The sequence below is a fragment of the Miniopterus natalensis genome, chromosome 2 (assembly GCF_054644295.1).
Source record: "Miniopterus natalensis isolate mMinNat1 chromosome 2, mMinNat1.hap1, whole genome shotgun sequence".
NCBI classification, from domain to species: Eukaryota; Metazoa; Chordata; class Mammalia; order Chiroptera; family Miniopteridae; genus Miniopterus; species Miniopterus natalensis.
In genome coordinates, this window is record NC_142082.1 from 32,602,793 (window position 1) to 32,613,035 (window position 10,243).

A 10,243-nucleotide genomic window follows, 5' to 3' on the forward strand; every position below is an offset into this window, starting at 1 on the left:
ACATTTAACATATTTGTAATTATAATGATTGTTTATTATTTCCTATCTGCAATATCAAAAAGAAATTTACAACAGAAATATACAACTGTATCATTTGCATCAGAGAAACATTTAGCAGAAAATACTAGCTTTATTACAAATTATGACAAGGTAAGGAACATGAGACATGACCTTTGAGGCAAAACAAAATCCAGGTGACTAGAACAATGGAAGAAATGTGATCCTGCTGACCATTCCTTTCTATATATGTAGAACACTTCACAAGATTGTGTCTCATCCTTCCTCAGGGGCCATACTGATCTTCTCTGTATTGTTCCAATTTTAGTATATGTGCTGCTATATGTGCGAGCACCATTCATTATTTTTGACCAGTAACTTACCATTCCATTACTTTAGAGTACAGTATAAAATGTCATGTTAGGTTAAAAATATGTATATTAATGAATTAAGGTGGCATTATTGTAATGAGTTTTTTATTAGAAGATTAATTTTTTTTTGAATGAATCTCTAAATTATTTAAGATAGGGAAAGAAGTGAATGATAAGTTTAATCTTAGACTGGAGGGTAAAGAGTCTTGAGGAAGGAAAATTAAGGACGTGGTTGTAATAGCTCAGACAATATGTAAAATGGGTCTGACCAAAAATGTTTGGTTGTGGCAAGGAAAAGAAATGGATAGGTTAGGTTCAAGGTACTTAATAGGCATGATGTTGAGCATTAGGGATATTGATGGTGACGGTAATGAAATTGGGAATTCAGATGTGAGGATGATTTTTTGCACTGGGGAATTCAATTTTTCTTCTTCTATATCTCTTAGGATATTCAGATTACTTGTCCTTCATATGCACTTTAAGATATCATCGATCCAATTATATAATTATTATAAACAGAGTCCTTCATGTAAGAACAACAGAAATAAAGTGATGAAGTGGGAATACAAGAAGTCTTGTCAATTAAAAACTTTAATTTCAAGTCTGGATAAATAATTTGGAGAAATTTACCCTAATAAAGGCATAATTGCTTTACTTAAGAAAAAGGAGATGATGTAACAATATATTTGTTTTGAGACTTGAAGGAGATAACAAAGATAAAGGATAGAGCACAATACCTGATAGAAAAAGTTGTTTATCAAATATTGAATTTTTTCCTTCCTTTCATGCACTCTGGTCACATTTGTATTTAGATTAGGGGTTCCACAAACTTCCTGTAAGTACCCGAAGGGTTGGTTCAGGTTTCTATAATAAATACCACAGACCAGAGGGCTTGTAAACAATAGAAAATTATTTCTTACAGTTCTGGAACTGGAAGTTTGCAATCAGGGTACCAGCACAGTTTCATTTCCCTGATGAACCTCTTCTGGGTTACAGATTGCTGTTTTCTCAGTGTCCTCACATGGTGTTAAGAGGGAAAAGCAGCTCTCTGGGTCCTATTTTTAAGGGCACTGATCCCATTCATGAGGGTTTTACCCTCAGGACCTAATCACCTCCTAAAGGCTCCACCTCCTAATACCATCATTTTGGATATTAGGATTTCAAAGTGAACTTTGAAGGACACAGCATTCAGTCCACTGCTGTAAATATTTTAGGCTTTGCTGCCAAATATAGTCACTACTACAACTACTCAACTCTTCTGTTGTAGCACAAAAGCATCCATACATAATGCATAATACATAAACAAATATGTCTGTGTTCCAATGAAACTTTATGTTAAACAGGAAGCATGCTGGATTTGGCCTATGGGTCAAATTTTGCCAACCCTTGAACTAAAGTTAAATTTCCTGGACAAGTGAAGCTATGTGTATGTAATTCATTCATGGGTAATGGAAAGATGATGTATGTATTCAAGTGATAGCATCTTACAATTTAGGAAATCTATTTCATCATCAAGTTTTTGCTCTATATTAAATAATAATTGCATTGATGTCACAGAATTTACACTCTTGATAAAAGAAACTTAAAATAATTGAATATTTTATATCTACTGTGACTCCTCAGAATAAAGCAACTGAGTTGACCTGAGAGACTCGAGAGGATGCTCAGGAAAGTTGAAACCTGATATGTTTTAAAGAATAATTCTGAGACTAGGAGGGAGAAAAGAAAAAGAAGGAAATGTCAGACATAAAGTACAAAATGTGAAAAATCATGAAGACATTTAATGCTACAGTATGTTGAGAGGACAATGGGAATTTTAACAGGGGTGCACAGAGGATGTGGGGGACTTGATGGAGATGAGGCTGGAAATCTACGTTGAAAATAGATTATGAGTATTTATATTCCTGAGATTCGACAGGGAGGAAGCTGAAATTGCAGAGGTCATCTGCTTGCTGACCCAATATTTCTGTTTCTCCCTTTGGGCAGAGGTTAATATTACAAGTCCCCACCACCTTGAACTTAGATAGGGCTGCATGACTTGCTTTGACAAAAAAACTAAGTAGAAATGGCATGTGTCACTTCTGGAGAGACCTTTAAGAACCAGGGTGTAAACTCCATGATCTCTTTCTCCTTCCAGGACAATCATGGCATCACAGAAGGGAGATGGAGCCTTTCTGGCCTGGGTCCTTGAGTGAGGATGATGTAAGGCAGGGCACCTCACCCAACCTGCAACACTTGTCTAATGGGAGAGAGAAATGAACCTATATTTTTTCAGCCCACTGGGATATTTTAAGCCTGAGTTGTTCTCTTTTTTTATAGCCTCCCCTCTTCTTACATAAATGTGTTTAAACAATGAAGTAAAATAACTGCCTAAGCAATCATTTACCCCTATGTCTTGTGATTTAGAATATCTGCGTTAAAATTTGCATAATACAGTTTGTTAACATTTTAAAAATATTTTATATTAAAAAATAAAAAGAAATTAAAATGCTAGACTATTGGCAACCTGAAGCTCCTGATCCTAGGTAATTCATCAAATATGCTGGATTGGGCCTAAGTGAAGTAATGAAATTGCATGTGACTACAAACTTAAATAAGCAAAGAATATATATTAAGAAGTTATTTAATCTATAGTGAGCTGAAGTTGAAAAATATCATTTACCCGTGTTTTTCTTTCTTTGTTCAGTTTTTAAAAATCCTTACATTTCGGAGTGATATCTTATAACAAAAACTAAAACTATTATTTTTGTAGGTATATATGATTTCATAATACAAAGTATGTCTTTTTGTTGTGATCAATTTCTTTAGCACAAAAAATACAGTCAATCTTGCCTTTGCTGTGCCAGGGAAATCTTCAAGGGAGATCAACGCTTGGCCATAACTTAAAAAGAGATGCTAAGCAATGGATGACATATAAAAAGTGGCTGTTTTAATTATTCAGTCATATTATGAAAAGTAATAGCGCAGCAGACATTTTATACTTTGTAAATCTAACTCCCCAGTGTTTGTTTTTAAAGGTTCAGCTACTGAGGAAAAGAATTCCAGATCAACAAATTAAGCTATATTTATACTGATTGGCATGGGCAGAATGAAATTAAAGAATTCCATTCTTTCTTTCTACCAGTGTTACTAGAGGTCACATCTCAGAGGAAAATGGAAATCTCTGCGCCTCAAACTGACACATTCCATTTGGTTCCTGAAAATGATTTGCCTAAGCAGTTATGAGTATGACACAATTAATTTAGCAAACACAATGGTTTATTCAACAACATTAGCCTTGTATGAAAATATCTCCACCTGTTTTCTAAAGTAAATATTGTAAAATGTAGGTATAATTAAAATTTTAGACAGTGTCTGACTCTATAAAATGGCAAATAATAATAATAAAATTATATGTATACATACATAATATATATTAAAGAAATAATGAGTAAAGAGTAAGAAAAGGGTTTCTGTGGTTTTCAGAATATATTTGTTTTATATTATGCGGAAATAGACCTTGGTAGTCAAAGGCCAGTTGGACATTACTCTTAGCTTCAGGAAGATAATGTCTTAATAAAATGTTAGAACAAAATCGAAGCACCCTAACACGGCCTACACAACTCTACATACGCTTATCACTTTCTGACTTAATTTCATGCCATTCTCTCTTCGCTTATTTGTGTTAAATTGCATTAGCTTTCTTTCTGTGCCCTTTAGAAACTAACTCTCAGTCTCACCTGTGGGCCTTTGCATTTGCTGCTCTCTAAAATATTCTCATACTTGACACTTCCTTGGCATTTTATTCTCAGCTTCAATGTGATGTTGGGGAGATTTTGATCACTCAGAAGTAACTTCATCCTTGGCCCTTTAACTTCTATATGAGGCTGCTCTATTTTCTTTATGTCAGTTATCACTATACACCATTATCATCTTTATTTACTTAACAGCTTATTATTTGCATTCTCCTACTAAAAAATGGATAAATGTTATAAAAGCAGGAATCTTCTCTGTCCTGTTAATTATCTTATCTTTCTGTTCACATATTTTTTTGAATTAGGAAAAAAATACACAGACCTTCTTTTTCCTATATATTTCCATGAATTCCTTTTATTAATGATTCTTAAATATATTCTGTTTTCTTACCCTTTATCTTGAAACCACCTCTATCAAATTTATATCACTTTTTAAAATAAAAGTACTTATGTATATTTTCAGAAAGTCATGTGGCACATAATACAGGCAGGTGTGTAACTGGCATGTGATTCAAAGTTCTGCCCCATCCCCTAGGGGTGACTTTAACTATAAGTTAAAATAAGATAATTATCTTTTATTCTTTATCAGTAAAAGCATGCAATAATTTCTGAGGTGCTTGTCTTCATACTATTGAGAGCATCAAGATAATCAGTTTTATAGTTCTTTCACTTTTTTGAAGTGACCATATTTATGTGTGTGTTTTTCTTTATGCCCAATATTTCCATTTTAACACATTTGAAAATGAGAGTACCAGAAATATGGATATACTATATCTAAATGTATATTCTTAATCAATCATAAGAATTTTTAATATTTAACCAATATCAATAAGGTATTTTTTGCCATAATAACAACTTAGACCCTTCTAAAAGATTCTAACTGGGCACAATTGAATTCTATTGTGTGTTTATTATACATAGCAAAAGCTAATATGTACTGAGAATTAATATAGTAATATTTTTATGAATTTATAATTTTTGAAGTGTAACAAGTAGCAACTTCATATTAATTACTCTAATATTTTCTGAGGTATTAAGACTATAGGATTAGAAAGCAGGGAAATAAATCTTTAGAAAGTCAGTGATTTCCCTTACTCCCATAGTCAATAATCTGGTGAAGTTTCCTCTTGGAATTAGGTTTGAATGGAAAATACAGAATAAAGTTTTGATATATAGGAAGGTTGGAAGGCAAATCTTATGGAAGAAATGGCATAACTAGATGTGTAGAATTACTGTAGAAAGATGAGGAGTGTAGTTTATTTAAAATAAAAAAATGTATGTAAATACGTTAATATTGTTAAAATATTTTGAAACAATTGAGTTTTCTATTTTCTTTTTCAGAAAAATAGAGAGCCATTGAAGGCCTTTGAAAAAGAAAATACAGAATAAGTTTAGTGTTTTTAAATTAATAAATGTGTATTTAATTGATATATGAATCTATATATAGGGTGGGCAAAAGTAGGTTAATAATAATAAATACTGTAACAATTAATAAATAATAATACAAGAATAAACTGTTTTGTGTACTCACAACTATAAACCTATTTTTGCCAACCCATGTATGCTGAATTGTGAATTAATAAATTAATACAGAAAATAATAATTTATATAAATGCACAGTCCCCATTCTTAGAAAATGTAATCTAATGGTAATATACAAAGAACATTAAAAGAGTAACTATAAGTAATACATATTAGTAAAGAATTATTACATATTAGTAATAGATATTAGTAAAGAATTATTGCTATTGGAGAGAGAGTGAAGAATTTGAGTCAGGATAATAAGTGTTATTTATGATTGGACTATGGGATTACAGCAATCTGGACAATGGGAAGGGAGAGTATCTGATGCCTACCTTGATATGTCACTATGGTAAGGTGTGAACAAAAGGAAATAGACCAGTTATAAAGGCTGGTTGCAAAAAAAAAAGAATAGTTTCTAAAATGGAGCAATCTCAGGCACAACTTGGGGCATCATTGGTACTGAGTGTTACAAGTAACAGCATTGGGAAAGCATATTAAAATCAGAAGCCTGTTGAATGATAGTCCTGCCAAAGACATTGTCCAACTATACAGCAGGCCTTTGGTTGGAGGATGAGGATAGGTAAGGAGTGGATCACATACCTGAGGAAACTGAAGAGAGAAGTGGCCCAGCCTCGTGTGCTTTAGGGTGGGATTTCAAACCCTGCAGGGGAATGCTGTTGCTGACTGGCAATCTGGGAAGACAGCAGAGAGATGTTAGCTAAATCTGAAACCAAATCCAAAGGATTGAGCCAGGTCCAAGAGACAAAGGGAGTGCTCAATTTTGTAGCCTGGTGGGTTCTTGATACGTGTCTACTTGCTAGAAAGAAAGAAAATGTGTTAGTGCAAAACGGAGCCCAGAAATATAGGCTGGCTTCCAACTCTAGCATCTGTCATAAATCATGGACTTCATGACTTACATTCAAGGCCTGTCAGATGGTGAGGCTGAAGTTACTGAAATATATTTTAAATCAGTCTGGATTGTTTTAAGAACTGGGATTGAATGATGAATATGTGTGAAAATTAAGTAAAAGTAAAAAAATGCGGAAGCTGACATCAGAGGCAGTGGGAATATAAAGCCGAGGATAAATGCACAGCTAACTTTGGGGACATGACCTTGGATCTAACTAATCGTGTGGACTCACGTCTGCAACAAAGAGGGCCAAGGACAGGAGATTGGCCCCCTGAGGTCTTAAGCACAGCGGTGGAAAGAGTAACAAGAGATAAACAGTCAGCAGGAGAAAATGGTTTGGCAGTGAAAAGTAATGAGTTAAATAATAGGTAAGATGTTTGAAAATATGGCTTTGGTTTCGAACGCAGCACCGTAACTATAAAGGCATGAGTCAAGACACAGCTTTGTTGAATGTATGAAATCACAAAGAAAGAGAACATAGATATAGGGAAAAGATGTTTCAAAAATAAACTTAGGAGTGACATCACTTAGGGTTTTCATTCATGATTGAGTGAGTAAAACTGATAAATTGAGGAAGTAAAAGAGAAAAAAAATTATTTTCTTGTGGTATTTGTAAGGCTGTTACTAACATAAAAATATAGTTTCTTTAGATCAATAGAGCTCAGATTTTAAAAGGTTATCAAATAAGGCCAAGTGGTAAATATATATATATATATATGTGCAGCAAGTGTATGTTATTCTTAGTACAAGATTTAGTATGACAGGAAAAAAGCTAGAAACACAGGCCATCTGAAAAATGTGAATCTGATACACGATAGTGGAACATGTTCAAGGGCAAGAAGGGAGACGGCACAGGCAGAGATTGAGAACCAAATAGAGGGGATTAAGTTTAGAAGGAGGCTGGGTGGCTGAGATAGAAGTAAGGGTACTTATAAAAGGACTCGTTTTAGAGAGGAGCAGACACATACTTATCAGAGAAGAAAAAGCAGAGCTAAACAGGCATTCTGAGGTGAAAAAAAGGACATTTAAGCATTTTTCTCCAGATAGCATCTACCTTCTTATCTAAATAAGAGATGAGGAGGAATTTCTCTTAGAAGTTGAACATCAGAATATGAGAAGTCGAAGTTAAATAATTATTCTTTGAAGAAGACACTTTGGGTAATTTGATAGAGAATTAATAAACGATAAAGGATTGCAGAATAGCACTGATAAATTTATTATACTTTCCATTCTTAAGCCCCATTGCCATTCTGTATATCTTCTTTTACATGAAACTTTTATTTTCAAGTTGCTTTATAATTTGGCTAAGGAAATATAAGCACACATGGTTTAAAAAATCTAATAACAGATAAAAAACATGAATCCCAATTTATCTTCCCAGCTGCCAGTTCCAATCCTCAGAGGCAAATATTTTCAATAATTTTGAAATGTTCAACCCACTTTTTCTTGACCACTTTCTGTTAATATATGTGAATTTACAACACTATACTTCTCTTACCGCTCCTCTTTCTGACTTAGTTATATAAAAATTGTTAATTCACCAGCTAGTCAACTATGGAAGTTTAAAAGTCATACTTAGTCTATAAGAGATAAAGAAGATTCCAAATGCCTACTTCAAAACATGAGGACTCTGGCTCTCCCTTTTACCTCTCTTCCTTCCCTTCTTTCCTCCAAGCTCTGTAAATTCTACATGCATTTTTATATTGGCAAGACTTCTGACATTTACTTTATGTTCTCCAACCTTAATTAAATAGTCTACGATGTGTCCATTGTTGATTCCAAAAGATAAAAAATAGTAAACATTTTTTTCAGGAAATAAACTATATAAATATTAGACACTGTAAACCCAAGTGTCACCTTTGGATTTATGATACTTGGATTTATATAACCCTGTACACTATGATTATAATTATTTTAATATAATTTCTTCTATGCCACTTAAAAAGTAATATTACATGGTCAAGATAAATTGAGTCTCATAATAACATTTAATGAGTTGCTCAAAATGAAGCTAGCTACATTTTAGTTTGCTTTAAAATTTTACCCTCACATTTTGATAGCTGTTTGTTTTTTTCCTGGAGTTTATAGTGGCTAATTTACTTATTTAATGTTATTTATGTTTAATTAAATAATTTACTGTTTTAATTTTATGGAATGTTTTATATGAATTTTAGATTTATACTATGAAGTTTTCCTTTATTGTCTTGTCCTGGAGATTAGTCTTGCTGCTCTAAGCTGGACTGTGAGATTTTGTTTGGGGACCTGCCTTCAATAATCCCGAGTCATCTGACTTTCTCTTGCTGCTTTTATCTCCTCATTTTGCTAGAGTATTACCTTAGGTGACTTTCTAAGAAAGGGTTAATAGGACACAAGTTTTATATATCTTTGAATGTCTGGAAACACCTATATTCTATCACTCATGATTAATAATTTGAATAACAGATTTTTGATAGAAATGTTTTCTTCATAACCTGGAAGGCATTATCATTGCATACACTTCTTTTTTGTCATATCTAATCAAATTCTACTTAAAGCAGAGAAAATGGAGATTATGAAAAACACCTGCAATAAGTGATAGTCTTATGTAATTCAAATGAAGACTCTGACTTACAGATATTTTTAGCTGCAGTATTCCAGTTGATGCTTCTTTTTTGCTCTTTCCTGAATGCAGGTAACTTCACCTTGATAATTGGGTGATGGTATGGTTTATTTTTATTTTATATCATTTTTTGTTGGCAACTGACATAGTCTTAACAGTCTCGTGTCACTAGTTTTGTATCTATTAAGAATCACAAGTCACTTTCTTGCATAATGTGAATTTTTGTTAAAATAGGATGTGCATACAAAATATTCTATGTGAATTTAAATTATATTTTATGACAAATGAATATGTTTTGTATTTTTAATTTATTTTATTTGACTTGGGACACACTGAAACTCTAGAACAAAACTTTATGGTATATCAGACATTAGTTAGACTCAAATTAATAAGTTGTAAAAGGAATTACCCAAATATACCCTGGGATAACTAGTATGTATATGAATTTGATTTAACATATGTTCTGTGTTATACAGTTTATATATTTGCTCTATATATTAGAAAAGAAGAAAAAAGAAACAATAGCTACATTTTTTTATTACTTTATTCAGTCCCTTTTTTCTTTTGCTCAGTGATAAAATTTTAGGCAGACATAAATATGCATACTAACTAGATTCTGGCCTAGATATTAATAATAGTAATGCTATTGCAACTTAGAAAATTTCTGAATGGGATGTAAAAGGAAGAATTTTCTCTGCCAGGCTTAAGATAAATTATGGATGCACCAATTTCAATATGAAGTGTGCTATCAGACTGGAGACATTTGACAAGACACCAAAGGGAAGCCATAAAGAGCAAAGGTTCAGGGATTTGTTTAAAAAGTAATTTATTTTTGGCATCATGCCATCTTTGAAAATATTTCCCCAGGCAATAAATATTAGAAGTTTTATTATCATTGCCCCAGTCCAGCTTCTTTGGGAATCAGATAGCTTGTCTCATTGAAGCCTAGGGCAGCCTTTATGGCTTCCTCCAGGAAAAGTGACCCTGGTTTGTAATAAAAGTCATGAGGTTAATCTGGTACTTGGAGTACTTTTCCCTAGAGATCGCAATTCTTACATTAAATTATATATTTTTTCATTATCCATATTCCTCATTAAAATTCTTTTCA

The 10,243-nt window shown here is 32.8% G+C and overlaps 1 non-coding gene across 1 annotated transcript; it reads right to left on the bottom strand.

The window, feature by feature from the left end:
* Positions 1-242: 242 nt before the first annotated feature.
* Positions 243-352, bottom strand: LOC148093664 (U6 spliceosomal RNA). Its single transcript, XR_015714193.1, has one exon. It is a non-coding gene; the product is annotated as a U6 spliceosomal RNA (small nuclear RNA).
* Positions 353-10,243: the final 9,891 nt, after the last annotated feature.